Raw genomic sequence first — 20915 nt, 5'->3', positions numbered from 1 at the left:
TGCCCCTCCCCCGTTCATGCTCTGTCTCTCTCTGTCCCAAAAATAAATTAAAAATGTTGAAAAAAAAATTTTTTTTAATAAATAAATAAATAAATAAATAAATAAATTAAATTAAATTAAATTAAATGACATTTACTTGCCAAGTGTTTGCTAAGCAGTTCATGAGAGGACCAGCTGAGCAGTGGGACGGGAAAGACAGGAAGACAAAGGACCCTGCACGACACTCAAATCTCCTGCACTGCCCCCAACAAGTAAGGCCCAGCCACAAACCTTCACAAGCTCTCAGCAAAACCCAGGTCCTGCAGTCACCAGACTGGCCTCCTCCCAACCAAGGCCAGCCACCCTTGGTGGTTGCTTAACTCTGCCCTAGGAAATTTAAAGTCCCCCGGGGCGCCTGGGTGGCTCAGTCAGTTAAACTTCCAACCCTAGCTCAGGTCATGATCTCACTGTTCAGTTAGTGAGTTTCAGCCCCACGTCAGTCTCCGTGCTGACAGCTCAGAACCTGGAGCCAGCTTCAGATTCTGTGTCTCCTCTCTCTGTCCCTACACACACACACACACACACACACACACACACACACACACACACTTTCTCTCTCTCTCTCTCTCCCAAAAATAAACAAACATTTAAAAAAACAAGCCCCTAAGGGTAATTCCTCCCAACTATACACAAGAAGCGTTATTCTTTTTTTTTAAGTTTATTTATTTATTTTGAGAGAAAGAGAGAGCGAGTGGGAGAGGTGCAGAAAGACAGGAAGAGAGAGAGAATCCCAAGCAGGCTCTGTGCTGTTAGGGCAGAGCCCAACAGTGAGACCTGAACTCAAGAAATATTGACCTAAGCCCACAGACCCCGACGCTTAACTGACTGACCCACTCAGGTGCCCCTATAGAAAGGGTTATTGTGACATGTGGGTTTTCTCCAACTCTTCCAAGTTCAGGGCTATGTAAGCTCCTCTTGGAGATGGGACTCCAGGATGCTATCCAGCCAACTCATCTCTCCACCAGCTTTATCACAACTCAGGTTAAATCTTCCTTCTTCCCCAGGACAGAAGATAAAGCTGGGAAAATACAGAGATATTGATCCACTGGACACAGACTTCCCAATTCTTGCATACTTGGGCTCTCGTGACTTCAGGAAGACTACCCAGCAACCAATGAGGAGGAAAGATGACCTCATTCTAGACATAAAGAAACTGAGGTGCGAAGGGGCTGAGTGACTAACAAAGTCACAGAGTGTATCAGTAAAAGTGAAGTAGCAAACTCAATCCCCAATTGTCCCCTTCCCCCTCATCCTTACCCACAGAAAGCCCCTCTAGACACGGAGACTAGGCTAAGGAGAGGGTCTCAAAAGGTTACCTCTAAGGCGATGGAGCCATTCCATCCCCAGGGCAGGCCCATGAAGACGAGGCCTCACTGTCTAGTCCCACCTTCCCCTGACACTGTCACCCAGAAAGAGCACAGCTGGAGAGCCCCGCCTGCAAGTTCCCTTCAACGAGCTACAGGACTTCTCACCTCTGTGCCTCTGCCCACACCGCTCCTTCTGCCTGCCATGTTCTTCCTTCTCTTCCTTTCCCTGCTAGGCAAAGTCCTTGCAGCCTTCAAAGTTCAGCCAGACCTCAGCTCAAGGAAGCCTTCCCTGACAGCCCCAGGCAGAATGACTACTCTGCATGCCGTTTTTCCAATGAGCAATAACTTGTCCGTGCTTGTGTTCCAGTGCCTGTCCACACTCTGTACTCCCCGAAGGGCAGATATGGAACCTGTAACCAAAACACCAACCAATGAGCACATCAGCCGGCACACAGGAAGGAATCGGAAAATGTATATTAAAGAAGCAGGTGGGAAACTTATGGCTCACTGAGAGCCTGTGTCACCAATGTGTAGGCAGGGGTCCCCCACTCAGTTGCATCCCCCTCCCATTTCTCCGGAACCCCAGGTCCCTGTCAAACCCCCAGTCCCAGTGCAGCATGGACACTGGAAAACCCCTGCACACATGTGAACACAGGGAGTCCCTCCTGGAGTGACAATGCAAGGGTTCCCAACTTCCACATTACCTCTCTGTCCCCTTTGGAACTGTACAATTCTCCCCTCCCTACTCATACACTCAAAGTGACATATTCTTGGCTCTCAATGAGAGATGTCAAAAGTCACAGGTAATTAATTTGCTCAAGAGCATAATGGGAGATTATTTATCTGTGTTCTCTAGAAAATGAAGGCCATAGTAGATCTTGCTGATTATATTACCCCACCGAGAGGCAGAAATAATCTTGAAGGTAGCAAATTAAATCACTACTTTGTAATTCACTAAAACAAAACTAATACCCAAAGAAATGTTTTCTCCACCGTTTTATAGCAATTTCACCATTAAACTGTCTTTGATTGCAATTCATAACAATGAATAAAGAAAAGGAAAAAGGAGATCTTTAGTCCAGCCAAGAAATTTATTCTAAGCACTAATGATTTTCCCTATAAGCAAAAACATTGGACATCGTTTCCAGAGTAGACACAGCCCACCTAAAATGAAGAGTGGGAGTTACCACGGTCACAGTGCATGAGCAAACTGCTTCATCCTCCCTCCTCCCCAGAGAAAGGCACCAAGTCCTCTTGCTGGTGCTAAAGCCTAGATGGCCCTCATCAGAACAGCCCAGATGAGTCCCCATGGCACTGCTCCTGGTATAGACTGCCAGAGAGCCCCAGACTGGGCCAGTCATCCTCTTTGGCCTTCAGAGTCCAGGGGTGTTTATGCTAAAAGGCTCCTGGATGGGGCAGGGAGCCAGTTCCAAGGGAGAAATGGGATCTGACACTGTCTAGATATCAAGCCATACAGAGGCTGGCCAGTCACTGAGAGAGAGAGGTAAGACCACTGAGTGATCTTCTTCCACAGTCCCCACTTTGAAGTAACCTGTCTCCTGGGGCCCAGAAAACCCCCAGGGTCCAGTATCTATGTGTCTGGATTCCAGAACCCCAAGCTGAGCAACCCTGTACAGCCTGGGATGGACAGACAGGAAGGAAGGTGGACACGAGGCACCTGCTCAGCTGGTTGATTCCTCCTCACTTAGATACCCCCTGGGCCATCTCCCTCACCCCTGTAGATCATATTACCATGCGACTCCCAAGTATCTGTGTCCAGACAGCTCTCTACTCCCAGTGCCAGACTAAAAGAGCCAACTGGCACCTAGATAGTTCCTGTCAGACATTTCAACACCACTGCAAAGTTACAGACTTTTACAATTCAACCATTCAAATCTGGCTAGTGATTTTCTGCACTAAACCCGATGCTCCCGCATAAGGGAGCGGTGCCTACATCCATCCAGCCATCCCACTGGGCAAGCCAGACACCTGTGTGCACCACACCTCCCCTTCCCTGGGAGCACATGCCTGCTCCCTCACCGAATCCAGGCGATTCCACTTCTTATGTGTCTCTCAAGTAAGAGCACTTTTCTGCGCACCAGCCCCCACCACCCTGGCCCAGGCCACCATCTCCCAGCTGGGGTTGGCTTCCTTTCATTCTGGCTCTGGAGCATTCCATTCTCAACTAGGAGCCAGGTAAGTCACTCTGCTTAAACCCTTCAACACTACCCATTGCTCTTACGATGAACGCCATCTTTCCTCCCCAGACCTTCATGGCTCCATGGCTCTGTGTGGTCTGGCTGCGGTCTGTGCCCCCCTTCCCACCATGGCCCCTTCTCTCTGCGCTCCAGCCACTAGCCTTCATCCAGTCCCTTGCACTCTCCTAGATACCCACCCCCCCATCACAGGGTCTTTGCCCTCCATGCCCACCTCACCTGTTTTGACAGTTATCCTTCAGGTCTTAGCTTAAACACACATCCCCATGATAGGACTTCCCTACCATGGACTTCTTCCTTACAGCACTCACTTTCACTCATGTGCTTATTAAATGTCTGGCTCCAGTAGAAACCAAGCTCCATGAGGGCACAGACCATAGAGTCTATTTGGCTCATCACCACACCTCCAGTGAGAAGTTATTGTATCAATGAATAATAAATAAGGACAAGATCAGGGTTTCAATGCCACGGGCCAAGCATCTTTTTTTTCCTAAAGGAAGGACACACTCTCCATATGACTCAGCCCAAATGTCAGCCCCCTGTAGCCCTAGACCAACCTTTGAGCCCAACTGCAAACTGATTCTTAACATTGGCCCTTCATTTATTCCTCCCTTGAGTGAGAAAATATGGTTGGTTCAGGGCCACTTGTCTATACACTTGGACAAATACATCGCGGGGCTTTCCCAGGCACACTCTTGAGGTCCTTCTGATGAACACCAGTGACACCAGAAGACAAGCAGCAAGACACTTCTCTCTCAGAATGTGGGGTCACCACAACGAGAAGCACTCTACTCACCCATGAACAGTATCGTGTGCCCCCCACACACACATGCAGCACCCCATCTTCAATATCCTCAACATCTTTCAGAGAAAAACATCACCCTTAACAAACCCCAAGAAAAACCACGTGTACAGGGAGATGTTCCAGGCTGAGCTTCGCTGGGCTCACGATCTGCAAACTCAACAACATGGTAGGTTGCTGCTCCCTCCCAGGTGTCATTCTGCCCAGACACTGAGACATCTCCCAGGAGAGGACTTGCCCTGAGAGAAAAAAGGAGAAGCACTGTGAACTTGACCCAGAGACCAAGCCTGGTGATGTGACCCGTTCTGTCCCCAAGCATTCAACCTGAGTTCAAGCGAGAAGAGAGTCGTCAATCAAAACCAAAGGGCCCCTCTCCTACAAACACTGCAGGGCTCTGAGATGTCAGAAGTCAGGCTGCAGTACCCCCAAATGAAGAAAACATGAAAAAGGAACAGGTGCCTTCTCTTTGCCTCTGCATGAGCTCAAGGCCACATACACAAACCCAAAGTACTCAAGAAAGTGGCTCCAGGGAAAGAGGGCAGTTGCCTTCAGAACCAAGAGGCCGGGCCAGAATCATCTGGGCCCAAGGGCCCTGAAGATGAACCTGGAGGAGAAGAGAATAGGCCCCCAGATGCCACTGCGCTCCCTTGTTCACCGACATGCAGAGCAATCACAAAGGATTTAGGGAAATCACGCTGGGGACTAGCTCCTGATAAGCCAAGCTTCTAAGGAACGTGTGTGAGTATGTGCCAGCGAGGGCAGTTTCACTGCCCCAGTTAGTGTATGGAATTTGTAAAATCGAAAAGGTCCCCCAGAGACTCAGACCTTCCAAAGCTAAGTCCAGAGAGACAGGTTTATGGGTCATTATTAAACTGCTGAGAAAAGGTATAAACCAGGAGAATATTAGACATAAATCAGACGAATGAGGCTGCAGCCCCATTAGTAATGGGGAGACTCAGGCACAGATGAGCGGCGTCTGAGTCTCATGGCCACTTGGTACAGAGTGAGCAGGGGACAGGCAAGGGGGAAAGCCTGAGCCTCATGCCACTCAACCCCAACCAGCCCCAGCTCCAACACTCTGCCGCTGGGCTTCCCGCTTAGGAAGGCAGAACCAGAGTCTGGCTCACAGCAGGTGCCGTGTGAACGCTGTGGGTACAGGATGTGCTACCACAGGCAGGTGTCTCATGCTTGCGTGCTCTGACAAAGGCACCAGGAAGGCCAGGGACAGAGGGGATCAAGCCCCAAAAGGGGAGGCCCGTCTCCGGGGGAAGAGGAATGAGTGATGGAAGATGGAAAGTGCCTGTGTGGGAGTTTGGGCTGACCCCAAACACAACACAGCCAAGGAAGCCATTCACCTGTCCATCCTGACAGCCCTCCTGCCTGGAGAAGTGAGGCCAGGGATGTTACAGAAAGGGGTTTCTCCGAAGGGGTCAAGGACTGTGGAGTATCCCCTCCTACATGAAGAGGAGAGAGGGTGCTCTGATGAGGAACGGAGGCACCTCCAAGAGGGAGACTCCAGCTCACCCCCCTAGACTTTTCCTGAACTGTGGAATCACAGGACCTGGTGCCACCACAGGCCTAGAAGTGCAGTTGGGGGAGAAGGGAGAAGACAAGAAAATCCCGATATCCATTTTACACTTGACACTAAGGCTCTCAGAGTGTTCATGAACTGTCCCAGATAAGGCAGCCGGGAAGGCTCAGCCACCTGTCTCACCTGCTTTGGGGGTGAAGCGGGGTGGAGGGTGGGGGAAGTGTGCAGGTGCCAACATCTGCTGATGTTCCCCCACCTGGACCGGATACTCCCTGAGGGCACTTCCCAGACAAACACCTCCCCAGAGTCCTCCCTCTTGGCCCAAGCGCCCCCTCCCCACTCATCTTGCACTGGAGCGGATGCCAGGAAAAGGCCAGGCCTCTGTCGGGCCCCATGGGAATCCTAGCACCAGAGGGGCGAGAGCAAGGTAGAGTGGCCCGATGGCCACCCATGCCTCCTCCCCAGCATCACTGCAGGGGGCTCGTGAGGACAGCTCACAGGAAGGGAAGGACAAGCCTGTCTTCTGCCCCCACCCTCCCTCTTATCTGTGCCAGGGGTGCCAGAGACAGTCTTCTGCTGCAACAAAGCCAACGCTAAGCCAGAGTGTTCCCTTTTATTTCACTTTATAAACTGCCTTTGGGTTCCAGTCGGTTAAGCGTCTGACTTTGGCTCAGGTCATGGTCTCATGGTTTATGAGTTCAAGCCTCATAACAGGCTCTGCACTGACAGTGTGGAGCCTGCTTGGGATTCTCTCTCCCTCTCTCTCTGCCCCTCCCTCACACGTGCACACACACATGCTCTCTCTCTCCTTCTCTCCCTCTCCCTCTCTTTCTCTGTCCCCCAAAAAATAAACTTTAAAAAAAATTAAAGACGGGCACCTGGGTGGCTCAGTCAGTTGAGCGGCTACCTCTTGATATCAGCTCAGGTCATGATCTCGGGGTTCGTGGGTTCAAGCCCCAAGTCGGGCTCTGTGCTGACATTGCAGAGCCTGATTGGGATTCTCTCTCTCTCTCCCTCTCTCTCTGCCCCTCCCCTGTTCTTAAGCTCTCTCTCTTTCAAAATAAACAAACCTTTTTTTAAAAGATTTTTAAAATAATGAATAAATAAACAAACTACTTTCCTGAGGGAAGGCATAAAATTGAAATGTAACAGATGAGTTAACATAATTCGTGTAATTTTTACCTAGGAAAGTCTTTTACCTAGGAGGGTCAGTGTGGCATGAACAAAGCTCAGGCCTTAGAATGGTTCTCTCTCAACTGAGGCCCAGCTCTACCATTCATGTAATGGCCTTGAGACCACTGGTTTATTCAACAAGCATTTACTGAGCACCCATGACACCCTGGGTTTGTCAGAGGCATGGATTACATCAATGATCAGGTGACACATGGTCCTTGCCCTCCTGGAATTTATAGTCTAGGGGCTAAGGACACCAATCAACAAGATAAATACAATAAAGTAGCTCATCTCTATGACAGGAATAATTCTCAGTATTTTACACGTATTAACTCATCTAATCCTAAGAGGAAAGTTCGATTATCATCTCCATTTTACACATGAGGCATAGAAGGACTAACCGACTCATCCAAGGTCACCCAACTAAATGGGGAAATCAAGAACAAGCACAGGTGGTTCTAAGCTCTCTCTCTCTCAACCCCCTCACACTGCACCTCTTGTGATAAAACCTATGAAGGAAACAACAACAGGGTGATGGCAAAGACCAATTGGCAGAAGCCTTTTTACATAGGGAAACGGAGGGCACGATCTCTGAGGAGGGACAGAGACCACAAGTAAACAAGCAATGGAGCCAGGGGAACCCCTGAGGAACAGCCTTTCAGACCGCAGAAACTGCAACACAAAGCCCCTGGTGCAAAGCCAAGCATGAGTGTCATCCAGAAATGCAACCCAGGCTGGTGAGGCTGGAGTCCAGGGCAGGAAGAAGTGGGAGGGAATGAGGCTTGAGAGGAGGCCAGACCCAATCTTTCTGGCAAAGAGGGAGTGTTTGATTATCTTGATAAGCATTCAGTAATACATGCAACTGTTGATTCACTACATTATACACATTAAACTAATGTAATATTGTATGTTAACTATCCTGGAATTAAACAAACAAACAAACAAAGCAAATGTTTGATTCAAAGTACACGAAAAACCCTGAGGATACCTGAGCAGAGAGAATGAGAAGCTCTGATTCACTCTGGTGGAAGGTGGGTGGGGCCAGGACCTTGGACACTGACCCTCCATTTCCTCATCTACAAGCGAGGTCTTTGCACATTCTAAGGCCTTTGGGGACATCCAGTAAGATAAAGCCTTACTCCTGATGGAAAACAGAGTTCTTGTGCACTCCCTGGAGGTACCAAACACGTGGAGGGTCACAGGCAGTGGGCCCCACGGTGAGGGATGGGAAGTACAGACCCGGTTCCTGAGTGAGGTCACAGCCCTAGCAGCAACTCTGCATCCAGCTGGCAGACAGTTCAGCCCAAGTTCCTTCCTTACCAGGTCAGCCTCTGCCACTCCAGGCAAAAAAAAAAAAAAAAAAAAAAAAAAGTCTTTTCCCTCCCAGATCTGCCACAGTTCTCTTGCCCAAGAGCCAAGGTTTTCTATGGCATTTTAGTGTTAGGATGACAAATAGGATCTACACTGATCACTGGGAAACTAGCGGCAAATGTTTGGCCTCAACTCATCCCCATGGCCTGTGCCACACGCTGCCAAGATTTTTTTCCTCACTCGCCCCCTCCATGTGCACTGCCAGGAGGCTATAAGTGTGGAGGAGCAGGGCTCAGAAGAAACTTGTGTTCCCTGGAGTGTGAATAATCCTATTAATAACCAAAGAACTTCCATTCACTGAGCCAGACATTTACCTGTAACCTGCACAACAATCCTAGGAGGTAGGCAATGTTCTTATGCCCATTTTGTGGACAAGAAAATGGAGCCCCAGAGAGGGTAAGTGACATTCCCAAGGTGACAAAGGTGACAAAGACAGGATTTTAACCTGTACCTTTCTGACTGCACAGTCTGTATTGTTTATGCCTCACCAAGACGATCTTCTTACGGCAGAGACTCAGGATGGGTTTATCTGACACTGAGCCAATAGGCCTCATTTAATCTGATGGCTAAGAACAGTTAACATTTACTGAGGGCTTGCTGGGGGCCAGGTGCAGTGCCAAACACTCAACATACACCATCTTGTCTCCTCTTCAAAGGGAGGTTCTACAGTTACCTCAATTTCACAAATCAGGAAGCAGAGCTCAGAGCAGCTAATTAAAGGCTCCAGTGCTGGGTCACACAGGAACGGGCCTTTGGGCTCAGGGCTATCTGAGCGACATGATCAGCCATGTGTTTGTTGCTGAAAACCCTTAACCCTGGAGTGCTCCGGGGCAGACTGGAGTCAAGGATACCTCATCCAACCCCTCAGGGAGGCCAGCCTGGAGCTTTCCATGAAGATGTGGAAAGTTGAGCCTGTCTCCTGGCCAGACTGAAAGCAGGTGACTTGGTATATGAACTCCCCAAAGGAATGGCTCTACCTTCTGTGTTTCAGGCCAGTCAGCCAGAAGAGTCATGCCAAGGCCAGTGGACCCAAAAGAGGCTCCATGCCAGGGCACCCCTTTCCTCCAGAGTATGTCAAACCCTGGAGTGCAGGCTGTAGACCTGCTGGGTCCCCATTTACCCCTGTGTCCTGGGAACACCCCACCATATAAACAGAGAGATGAAATTCAGCCAGAACCTCACCCCTGAACAAAGGGCCTCCATGGGTCCTCATTGCCCAACCACAGCCCACACTGGGTCTTGCTCAGCACCTCTGCTCCTATAGGAGTTGAGGGAGGGCAGTTGGACCCAGAGGCCTGGGGGTACAACACGACAGCAATGTGAGGGGCCATGCAACATAGGGACACTGCCCACTCTCCCAGCCCCGATGGCAATGTGTCATCACCAACTTCCTCTCTCCCGTGCAGGCCCACGTAAGGAAGGAAGCCATACAGAAACTTCGGTGAAGCAGCTCTTTCTACTCGCTAATGCCAGGGCCCTCAAGTGCTCCTATGGACAGGCGCCTGGCCCCCAGCCGTTTGGTTCTGTTCTCTCCCCTCCATCCCTAGCAGTAACAGACTACTTGTGGGACCTCTCTGGGTGTCCAGAATGGTGCTGGACCCTCCCACGCATTCCTGTTAATCCTCATACTCGACCCAGCAAATAGGACTATTATTATCACCTCCATTTGACAGGTGTGGAAACTGAGGCACAGAAAACCCCAGTGCCTTGCCCATAGTCACCCAGCTCATGTGTGCTGCAGCTGGGACTGAGCCAGGCCTGTCCGGTTCCACACCTTCCCCCTTTCCCCTCAGTCCTCCAGGCAGCACCAAACATCTCTGCACCCTCATCTCTGGGGCACCAAGAGCCCAAGGGCCATCATGTGGCAGGAACCTCTCGACGCCTCCTTCCCAAGGGAACGTACCTTCTCTCCCCTACCTCCTTCCCCCCAGGGACTCCTTGCAGGGCAGTCTGGGACTATCAACTCTGTGGCTGTCCAGGAAGCAGTGATGGGCCCAAGTTCAGACACTCCAAGCTCCCTGGCTACAGTGTGACAGCGTCAGTCTCCCCAAATGTTGTTTACTAATAAATCCCTGAGGATTTATAATCAAGTTTATGGGGTCTAACTGATGGGTCCAGGACAAAAGGGAGCCAATTACCCGACACTCCCTGCTATGATCTTAAAACAGATGTTTGAGTGTGCAAAATGATGGCTTGTGGTTGGGAACCGCAGATACAATTCCAACCTTCCCTTTTATTGCCATTCACAAATGTTAAATGTGGCGAGATCTACATTGGAAATTCAGTTGTTGCCATTTTGTCCCAGGTTTGTGAAGCCAAGGCTACATATGGAGTCTGTGTCCTGGTGATTACTCTGCAACTCCAAGAGAAACACGCAGGAAAGAACTGGCACAAAGGGCAGCCGAGGACACGCCATGCAGGGCTCACCGCTGACCACCTTGTTCCTGGAGACATGTAATAGGGGTCACCAGCCCCTGCCCTCCCGAGTTTACACCTGGGTTGACTCATACCTGGACTAGCAGATCGGGCCCCTCCCACCCTTCCAGAACCCAAATCGGCCAGGCCCTTGGCACATTTATACTGGCCAAAGAGGAAGGGGAGCTCTCACACATTTGGGTGTGATTTACATACAGTTATACCTGGTTCTCTGGAATCGCCCTGAACCACCACAGCAGGGACCCCGGGAAGCCAACCGTGCCACCGTCTCTGCTCACACACCTTCTCACACAACTGCCCACACAGGAGGGGGGAGGGGTAGCAGGAAAGATGAAGCAAAGGGAGTCTGGGAAGGTGGAACACCCCTGTCCAGAATACTCAACGACAAGGTTTCTTGCTATCTTTGCTTAAGGCCAGAAGCCGTTCCCAACAGACCAGCCCCTGGGCCTGCTCACAGGACAATCCCAGAAACCCTCAGCCAACCCAGCCCCATCTCTGAGCAGGTGTGTGTGCTGGAAGGCCCTGAGAATCCCGCACAAGAAGGCACCTTTTATGGGCTGAGTTGTGTTCCCCTGAAAAAAGGTACGTTCAAGTCCTTGCCCCCAGTACCTCAGAATGGGACCTTATTTGCAAACAGCATTTTATAGAGTTAATCAAGGTAAAATGAAGTCATGAGAATGGTGCCTAATCCAATAGAACTGGTGTCTTTATAAAAAGGTGAAATTTGGGGGTGCCTGGGTAGTTCAGTCAGTTAAGCAGCAGTCAGACTTGGGCTCAGGTCATGATCTTGTGGTTCATGGGTTCAAGCCCCAAGTCGGGCTCTGCACTGACAGCTTGGAGCCTGGAGCCTGCTTCAGATTCTCTCTCTCTGTCTCTCTCTCTCTGTCTCTCTCTCTCTGTCTCTCTCTCTCTCTCTCTCTGTCCCTCCCCAACTTGTGCTCTCTCTCTCTCTCTCAAAAATAAACATTTTTTAAAAAATAAAAAGGGGAAGTTTGGACACAGAAACACACACACACATAGGGAAGACAATGTGAAGACACAGAGAGAACCCCATCCACAAGCTGAGGAACACTTGGGACTACCAGAAGCCAGGAGAGGGGCCTTCTCCCTCACAGACCTCAGAAGGGACCAGCCCTGTGAACACCCTGACTTCAGAGTACAGGCCTCCAGAACTATCAGAGAAGAAATTCAGGGCTTTGAGTCCCCTGGCGTGCAGTACTGTGTTATAGCAGCCCCGGAAAACACGTACACCCACGATCCCTGTGACACCACGTTACACAACACAGCCAGAAATGGGCCATTCGCATTTTTAGGGGGCAGAGCTTTGCTGAAGGCCCTTCAAAGATCCAGGGCGCAAGCAGGCCACCCTAACATAAGCCTCCTCCAGGCCTCAGGAAGGACACTAGCAAGGTGTTCACATAGTCTCATGTTTTTGTTTTTTTTTCATTTTGTGTATATGTTTATTTATTTTTGAGAGAGAGAGAGAGAGAGAGAGAGAGAGAGACAGACAGCACAAGTGGGAAAGGGGAGAGAGAGAGGGAGACACAGAAACCAAAGCAGGCTCCAGGCTCTGAGGTGTCAGCAGAGCCCGAACCAGGGCTTGAACCCATGAACCATGAGATCGTGACCTGAGCTGAAGTCTGACACCTAACCGACTGACCCACCCGGGCACCCCGTGGTCCCATGTTTGGTGTGTGGGGCGGGGGCGGGGGGGGGGTGGATTATGAACCAGGCTATTTTACCACAATCAGGGCTGAAAACAAAGAACATTTAATCACCACCAATTTACACTATGAATTAAGAAGGAAAAGGCCCCAAAACAGCATGCAGGGTGCATCACCAGAGCCTCCACAGAGGCTCCTTCATGTTGCCCTAGAGCCCAGTATGAGGAGAAGGTAAGGGCATCCATTTGCACCAGGAGGAGAAAACTGCCCCTGAGAGCAAACACAGGTCCACAAGGGAAGGGAGAGGGAGAGGGCCACGCAGAAGAGACACAAACAAGTGGCTGAAGACAACTGTCCATACGTCCTCGTACCAGGAACGGCAAACCTGTGATCTCTGACACCACAGCACTGGACTGTCTTCTTGGAGATCCAAAACAGGTATATTCCTCTTTCCCACTAGCTTGACAGACAAAGAGGAGGTCACTCACTTGTCAGGGAACCCCACAAACAGCCTGGTCACTGCAATTATGGGTGGGGGCCAGTATTTCCACAGAAACCTCAGCCAAAACGATTTTATAGCTGGATGTCAGAAATCAGGGAGCCTGGTTGAACAAGGACAACAAATGGCCAGCTTGTCTTCCAGCGAGTGATCACAGAGACCACGGGGGCTGGAGCCCCCCGTGGCACCGTGGTCACGCCAAACCACCCGCATCCTCACCAAAGTCCCTCCTGCAAACCACTCCCCACCCCCTTCCTTATCTGGTCACTGTCAACTCGCCCTGTTCGAAGGGCCAGGAATTGGAGGAGGTGGGGGCTGTGGAGAAAAGACATCCCCCAAATGGATTACTACTCTGCTTGTGGCTCACAAGATTCCCACTCTGAATATGTGCCACATCTTTTTTTTTTTTTTTTTTTTTTGAGATAGACAGCATGCGAGTGAGGCAGAGACAGAAGGAGAGGAAGAATCTCAAGCAGACTCCATGCCCAGCACAAAGCCCAAAGTGTGGCTCAATCTCATGACCCTGAGATCATGACCTGAGCTGAAATCAAGGGTCGGACGTTTCACTGACTGAAACACCCAGGCACTTTTTTTTTTTTTTGAGATTTTTTTTTTCTTTTTTTATTTTTTTTTAATTTTTTTTTCCCAACGTTTATTTATTTTTGGGACAGAGAGAGACAGAGCATGAATGGAGGAGGGGCAGAGAGAGAGGGAGACACAGAATTGGAAACAGGCTCCAGGCTCTGAGCCATCAGCCCAGAGCCCGACGCGGGGCTCGAACTCCCGGACCGCGAGATCGTGACCTGGCTGAAGTCGGACGCTTAACCAACTGCGCCACCCAGACGCCCCTGAGATTTTTTTAAAGTAACCTCTACACCCAACATGGGTCTTGAACTCACAACTCCGACATCAAGAGTCGCAGGCTCTACCAACTGAGCCAGCCAGATGCCCTGCCATACTTTTTTTTAATATATGAAAACTGTCTGTTCCCAGAAGCAGATTCCCTTGGATTATACTCAGAACAATGTGATCCCCACTTAACCACAGAAACCTGGCCATAATCCCGGACCACCATTCTTCACAGCAAACCTCCTACCCCAGGATCACAGTCTCCCAGGGATACAGGCCTCTGCCTGTGGAGGGGAGGGGGTCCCACAGCCAGCCCAGCCTGCCACAGCTTCACACCACCATCTCTGCGGCCAGCCTGCCCCCCCCCTCCCCTCCACACAAACAGCGGGATCTCTCTACAATGCAAATCAGACCCAGTGGTGTGTTAGCTTAAACTTTTACCAGGGTTTATCAACACCCTTGGGAGAAAATCAAGACCCCTTTTCTCTGTGTCAAAGATACAAGGGTTCCAAGCCCCAGGAATTCTCTCCTCCAGTACTGCGGGCTGTTTGCATGGGTGACTTACCTGCTATGTTCTGCAGGGGGTCAGCCATCAGTACAGATCCCGGTAGCCACATGTGGCCCCCACAGACATGAGACCCCTACTGCACTAGCTGGCCCTTTGTCGTGCCTGTTCAAGTGTGCCACAGTCAGGCAGCAGCGAACCCCAGCAGAGGTGCAGGGGGCCAACCACCTCCACCCACACCCCCAGGTGCATGGGCAGGGGTGAGGATGCATTCCTCCATTCTCCTGTATCACCCAGCCCGACTCCACCTGGGTTTATTAACTCTCTCAGGGGGCCCGTGGTCTTTCTTATAAAGTGACCTTGCTCACCATGACCTCCATCTCCGATGGCATTTATCATGCTCAATTTCAAAGGGCCCCAAACCTCTCTATAAAATAAAGGCTGCAGGGCGCCTAGGTGGCTCAGTCTTTAAGTGTCTGACTCTTGATTTCAGCTCAGGGGATGATCTCACAGTTCGTGGGTTCGAGCCCCACATCGGGCTCTGCGCTGCCTGTGGAGCCTGCTTTAGATTCTGTCTTCCTCTGTCCCTCCCCGACTTGTGCTCTAAGTAAGTAAACTTTGAAAAATAAATAAATAAAGCCTGCAAAGGGGAGTGTGGAGACGTTTTATGCAACTTCACCCACTGGGCTTTTCCTTATCTCTGGGGATTCTCTGCCCTGATCTTTCCATCCTGAGCTGTCTGTCGATCCCTGCTCACCGGGGGTCAAGCCATCCCCTCTCTCTTCAATGCTTATGTAACCACCACCTACTCATCTTTGCTTCCCAGCCCCTGACTCACCCCCTCAAGCCGTTCCATAGCTCCATCCAACCCCGCCTCCGTGGTGAATTATGTGCTTATCTACAGGCCCCACTAGACTAAGGGCCACCTAAAGACAGATGTGGGCCCTGCTGATGGGTGCATCCCCAGACCAAGGCACAGTCCCATGACTGCTCAGAGAAGGTGAAGGAGAAACTAAGCCAACAAATGAAGTTCTGACTCCCCCCCACCCCCACCGCCACTGAAGTCCCGCAAGCACCAGAGCCCCTCAGATGGTTTGCCATGGTTCGCAGGTAAAGCCCTCCAGTGGCCACTACTGGCCCTTCCTGAGAAGCGGGCACCATCATAGTGACGCCAGATTGTCAGGAGCCATTTAGTTTGTAAACTCAAATTAACAGGAAGCAATTTCATTAACAGTGCTGTTGATGAGTGCATTCCAATTCAGGGCTTATTTTTAAAGGGTCCTCAAAAGCTGTGCAGAGCAGGCTGAAGAGCTGAGTCTGATATAATGGAAACTGCGTGACACTGTGTGTCTCACCTGGGAATATCCATACACCAAAGCCTTATCCCTCAACTGTGAGGACGCTTCCAAGCCACAGAGCTCCCCTCCAGTTTGAGAAGGGGAGGGACAGGACGTGTGCATACCTGAAAAGGGGCTTTGGGGACCGAGGTCCCAATTAGAGAAGGGAACTCAACTCAGCAAACGCTTCTCCACCCTGGAGAAGCTCTCAACGTGGCCAGGACAAAGACACACGCAGAGAAACAAATCAGACTTACCGACTCTGTGAAAGCCTGGGCAAGGGGACACACCAAGGAGACGAGCCAAAGGCCAGCCCCCTCCCCCCCCTGGAGAAGGAAGGCCCTGCACATCAGTGATCACAAATGAGGGCAAATCATTTAGCCCAAATCACCCCCAGGGCCAGTGTAAACTGGCTGTCATATTCAAAGAGACACAAAATCCTGCCGCCAGACACAGTCTCAAAGGAATTTCAACTTTGACTTGGCATTTCTTAAGGAACACTTTGCATTTTCCTCTCTTACTACTCCTGCAACTGTACCCGAATCTCTCCCTTTCCGCCCACAATGGCCTTCACCCCCAGCTGTTTATTATGTCCATCAACAGCCTCATTTATTTCCCCTTTACCCATTACCCAGGCTCTCCTTCCCCAGAACAAAGCATCAGCATCACCTGGGAACTGTTAGAAATGCAAAAGCGTGGACCCCCATTGCAGATGTGCTGCATCAAAACCTCTGAGCATGGGGCCCAATGACCCGTATTTCAACAAGCTGCCACGGGATTCAGAGGCACATTTGAGTCACTTCTTTACCTCAAGGGGGAGCCCGGAAGCTGATCCACAGCAAGGGTCCCCCACCCCCATCCCTCCCCTGCCACTTCAGTTCAGTCTCTCACACCCATTCTCCTGATTAGGCATTAGAGAAATCCGGAAAACAAGCTGACGAACACAGAACTCATAGAGGCTGGTCAAGGACAGGAAACAATCCTCTTTTAAAGGATAGAAGTGGAGGAAAACCCCCGGGGACACTCATACACCAGGGAGCCTTGCGTCTTTCCTACCACTCAGGACTGGGGTCTCTACCATGAGGCAAGGAGAAGAGACTGAATTAGGTATCCGGGGTCTCACCTTTTTTATTCCAGTCGTTGCTCCTTGGCAGCAGATGCCCAGGATTCAGATAATCACGCAGCTGCTTCCTGGGAATCTCTGTCCATAGCTCTGGAGACCCCCTACTCTCTTCGTCCCGCTTCATCCCCTTCTGGGGCCAATAATGGGATCACACAGAGCCAAGAGGAGTGGCTCAAGTCAAAACGAGTGGTAGGGCCTCTGGCACCAGGTAGGAAGGATTCAGGGGTGGGGGAGGCAACACTCTCTCCCCAACCCGGGGGCTAGAGGCCCCGCCCCCAGGAGGCGGTCATTGTCTCTCTGCAACTTGGCCTCCCTTCAGCATTTTCCTCAGGAGCCTGGCTTCTTGGCAGGTAAGGAAGGACAAGAAAGGAGATTCTTCCACAGCCCGCGAATACTTATTCTTTGCACTGCCAGTGGGACTTCAAAAGGCAAATGACATGCCTGGCGTTCATCACACTTTTACCCCTCTTGTTTGTCATGAACGTCTTCCACAACCATCATCTCATGTGACAGACAGGACTGGTGTGCTCCCCATTTTACCGAAGAAGAAACTGAGGCTCCTAGGCTTTAAGTCTTTCAGGGTCAATATGAGCTGCACGATGGGCATCACCTGGGGGATTGCTACACCTGTGGGCTCTCAAGCCCCATTCCAGCCCCACTCAACCAGAATCTGCCTTCTAGCAAGATCCCCAGCCAAGTGTGACAAGTACTGGGCTGGGCAATTCTCCAAGGTCTGGGGTCCGTCCGACATTCGTTTGCAACTAGCGATGCCGCACTCTGAGTGACAAGGATCGAAGGGCTTACTAGCAGAAGCCCATAAAAGATCCCCTGCTTTCTGGCCGGAGGCCTCTGTTAAACCACACCTATTGTGCTTTTAGCTACTGTGAAGGAGAGGAGATGGCTGACTGTGTTCTCCAAGTTCTGGGACTACTTCAGGACTGATGGCGTTAAGGAGGCTGACCCAAGGCAAAGGAAGAGGGATGCCGCCCCCGTGTGGCAGCCTCGACACTGCAGCTCCATCGATCCGCACTAGCTGCAGGGGGCCCTCCAGAGTCTCAGCGAGCCAGTGCTACCCCAAATAATGCTCTATTCGGAGCCATTTATTTTTGGAGTGCGAGAGCCCCATATTCTTGTTAAACAACTTTCCAGAAGATTAACATTCGTCAAAATAGCTGGAGTTGGAATTCCCGGCTCTGTGCCCTTCTCCTGCTTGAGCCCTTTCCTCATCCAGAAAGTGGAGACTTGGGCTTGGGATACGGTTTGAAGTCTAGTTCTAATGCTTTGGGCTTGTTATTCACTGGAAATATTACCCTTCCATGTTCAAGCATTCCCCGAGCGCCCATACCACCTGGGGGGCCGTTGTGACCCAGGCGGGGTCCACCCTTTAGTTGCAAGAGGTCGAGTAGACCAGAATAGGACCAGTCCAAGGGAAGGCCACCTGCCTGGTCTGGGGCTGCCTTTACTACTGTGGGGCGCCGTACATCTTCTGAGTCCTGGCCCACACAGCCCTCCAGGTCCTCGCGGCCATCTCAGCTGAGTCCTACAAGTCTCCCCACTTCCGCCGCTTGCCCTCAAAATTGCTTTGCTGAGATTCACATCTTGGAAGCTGAGTCATTGAGATGGTTTTCCAAGTGTTTGCAGTTTTCTCTTCCCCCAAGCATTAGCCAAGTCTTAACTGAATAGACCGATTTATTTAAAATTTTCAAGTGCAAGTAGAAAAAAAAACGACGGAAGTAGTGAGTACAGGCCGGCTAACTTGTGGTAAGAAAAGGATTTTAGGTGCTCTCTCTCCCTCCATTGATCCAGGATTCCATATCCAACAGCACACCTGGACTTTGGAGAATATAAATCCCAACACAACCAGTAAAAATGTCCAAACACAACGCTATATATCCTTAATTTTTCTGCTTGTTGTGCTTGATCCTAGGAAATCCCACCGAGGACTTGGAAGTACATACCCGCCCATTTTCCTTCTCTATCCTTCCAGCAGGTGCCAAAAGTGGAATGACAGGGTCAGGATTAGCCTGGCACTTGCCCATGGCTGTTGGACAAATCTGGAAAGCAGTCTGTCTTTCCCAGTCCTCTGAGGGCTCCCCTTCCCTGAGCCCTCAGAAATTTACTCCATCCTTTCTCCTCCAATAGTTACTCCTCCCACAGACAGCAAGGCCATGTGTCCATTTTGCCTCCGAGCCTGCTAACGAAGTCCCCTCCTTCACTTCTCCACATATGACACCTACTCCAGATAGCAGTGACAAGCTCACAGAGGACAAAGGCACTGATGGTCATGTCCCAGTCTGCTCCAGTCAGAAGCAAAGGAGAAGCACCACAGAAGGAATGCACTGGCCACACCAAGACAGCCATGGTCTGAAGAAAAGTGGAGGGAAGAGGCCCCACTTGCACCCAACAGTGGACCCAGGATGCTGCCCCATCTCCGTCGTCTCCCATCTGATGTCATTCCAAGTAGGCCACGCTTCCAGATACTCTCCACCTGCAACCTCACTGCATGCCCCTGAAGCCTGGCTCCCACGCTTTGGAAGTACCCCCAACAGCATCCAACCCTGCTGGCCATAGCCACCTCTCACTTTTCAAACTCCCCTCTCCTCCCTAGCCTGCCTCAGGCACCCTCACTCTCCTCTGGCAGGTGGTTTCCTCCCAAGCTCCCAATTGCTCTCCCTGACACAAGCCTTCATTCCCTAAACCAAGAACGCGCCCCAAGCCCCAGACTGACACCAGCATCTCCGCTGACTCCAACAGACTTGAAGCTCCACTTCTCCACCACATACATCTGCTACTCTAGGTTCAAAAGCGTGGAGTCATTCCTTTAAAATTTTTCTCAACATCACAAAATTCCAAAATGCTCATTACACCAATCTTAGAAAATATAAACAAGCAAACACTGACAAACAGCAGCCACCCACAATTCTACCTTGGAAAGAAACCGTTTCATTTTGAAACATCCATCTCATTTTATGCAAACACATTTCATGTTCTTTTCAAACATGGGAAGCTGTGTGCATATTCTACAACCTACATTTCTCAAGTAAAAATAGAATATTCTGAGGGCACTAGGTGGCTCAGTCGGTTAAGCATCCGACTTCGGCTCAGGTCATGATCTCACATTTTGTGAGTTCGAGCCCCGAGTCAGGCTCTGTGCAGAGCCTGGAGCCTGCTTTGGATTGTGTACTCCCTCTCTCTCTCTGCCCCTCCCCGTTCACTTTCTCTCTTTCTCAAAAATAAACATTAAAAAATTCTTAAAAATACAATATTGTTAAAGCCACTTTTAAAAGTAATGATTGAAATGTATCAAATGTACAGAGAAGCATATCATTAAAAGCCGGATCAACAAAACCTGAAGCCCCTGAAACCTGCATTGGTTTGCCATGTGATTATGCCACAAAGCTTAAATACATTTCCAGCTTCTAACATCAGAGTTCCATCTTACTTTCCAATCTTTCCTGTTTCTTCAGTACTAGGACCTACCATTTCCCATTTCTCGTTTGGCTCCTTCCTTCAAACATGGAATTTTTTTTTTAAATAGGCTTCACATCCAGTGCAGAGCCCAATGCAGCGCTTGAACTCAGGACCCTGAGATCAAGACCTGAGCTGAGATCAAGAGTCAGACGCTTACCAGACTGAGTCACCCAGGCACCCCAAACATGCGTCATTTTTAAAGTCCCACTAGCTCCAAGCTCTCCCAGGCCCATCTCATTCTGCACAGTTGACCATCCCTAAAACACTGTCACTCTCAGGCTAAAAGATCTAAATAGCCCCCAGTGCTCCACACTAGATCCCCCTAATTGCTCAACCCCGCCACCTCCAACAGCTCTATGAAAACGCTTCAGGTGCTTAAAAAATTCTCAAAGGCCACTGATCTAATGCCTCTGCAAGAATCCTCACCAATGCGGTGGGAGCTTTGTAAGTTCGCGCTGAGCTGAAGCTGCCACACTGCATAACCTTCACGCTAGCTTTGGCTTCACCTCCAACCCACTCTTCCTCAGTGACATGCAGGGCACTGGTTCCTCTCCTGGGTACACAGGACTGTTACTCTTTCCACATGACCCCA

The 20915-nt window shown here is 50.4% G+C and overlaps 1 long non-coding RNA gene across 1 annotated transcript; it reads right to left on the bottom strand.

Annotated features, from left to right (window-relative positions):
* Positions 1-681: 681 nt before the first annotated feature.
* LOC123385834 lies at positions 682-19957 on the bottom strand. Its single transcript, XR_006598951.1, has 3 exons — positions 16853-19957; positions 1512-1756; positions 682-1057 (listed from the first exon to the last, which is right to left on the bottom strand). It is a non-coding gene; the product is annotated as an uncharacterized LOC123385834 (long non-coding RNA).
* Positions 19958-20915: the final 958 nt, after the last annotated feature.

This window comes from Felis catus, chromosome A1 (assembly GCF_018350175.1).
Source record: "Felis catus isolate Fca126 chromosome A1, F.catus_Fca126_mat1.0, whole genome shotgun sequence".
NCBI classification, from domain to species: Eukaryota; Metazoa; Chordata; class Mammalia; order Carnivora; family Felidae; genus Felis; species Felis catus.
Note: the sequence above shows the minus strand (reverse complement) of the source record. Positions and strands in the feature narration are given on the sequence as shown.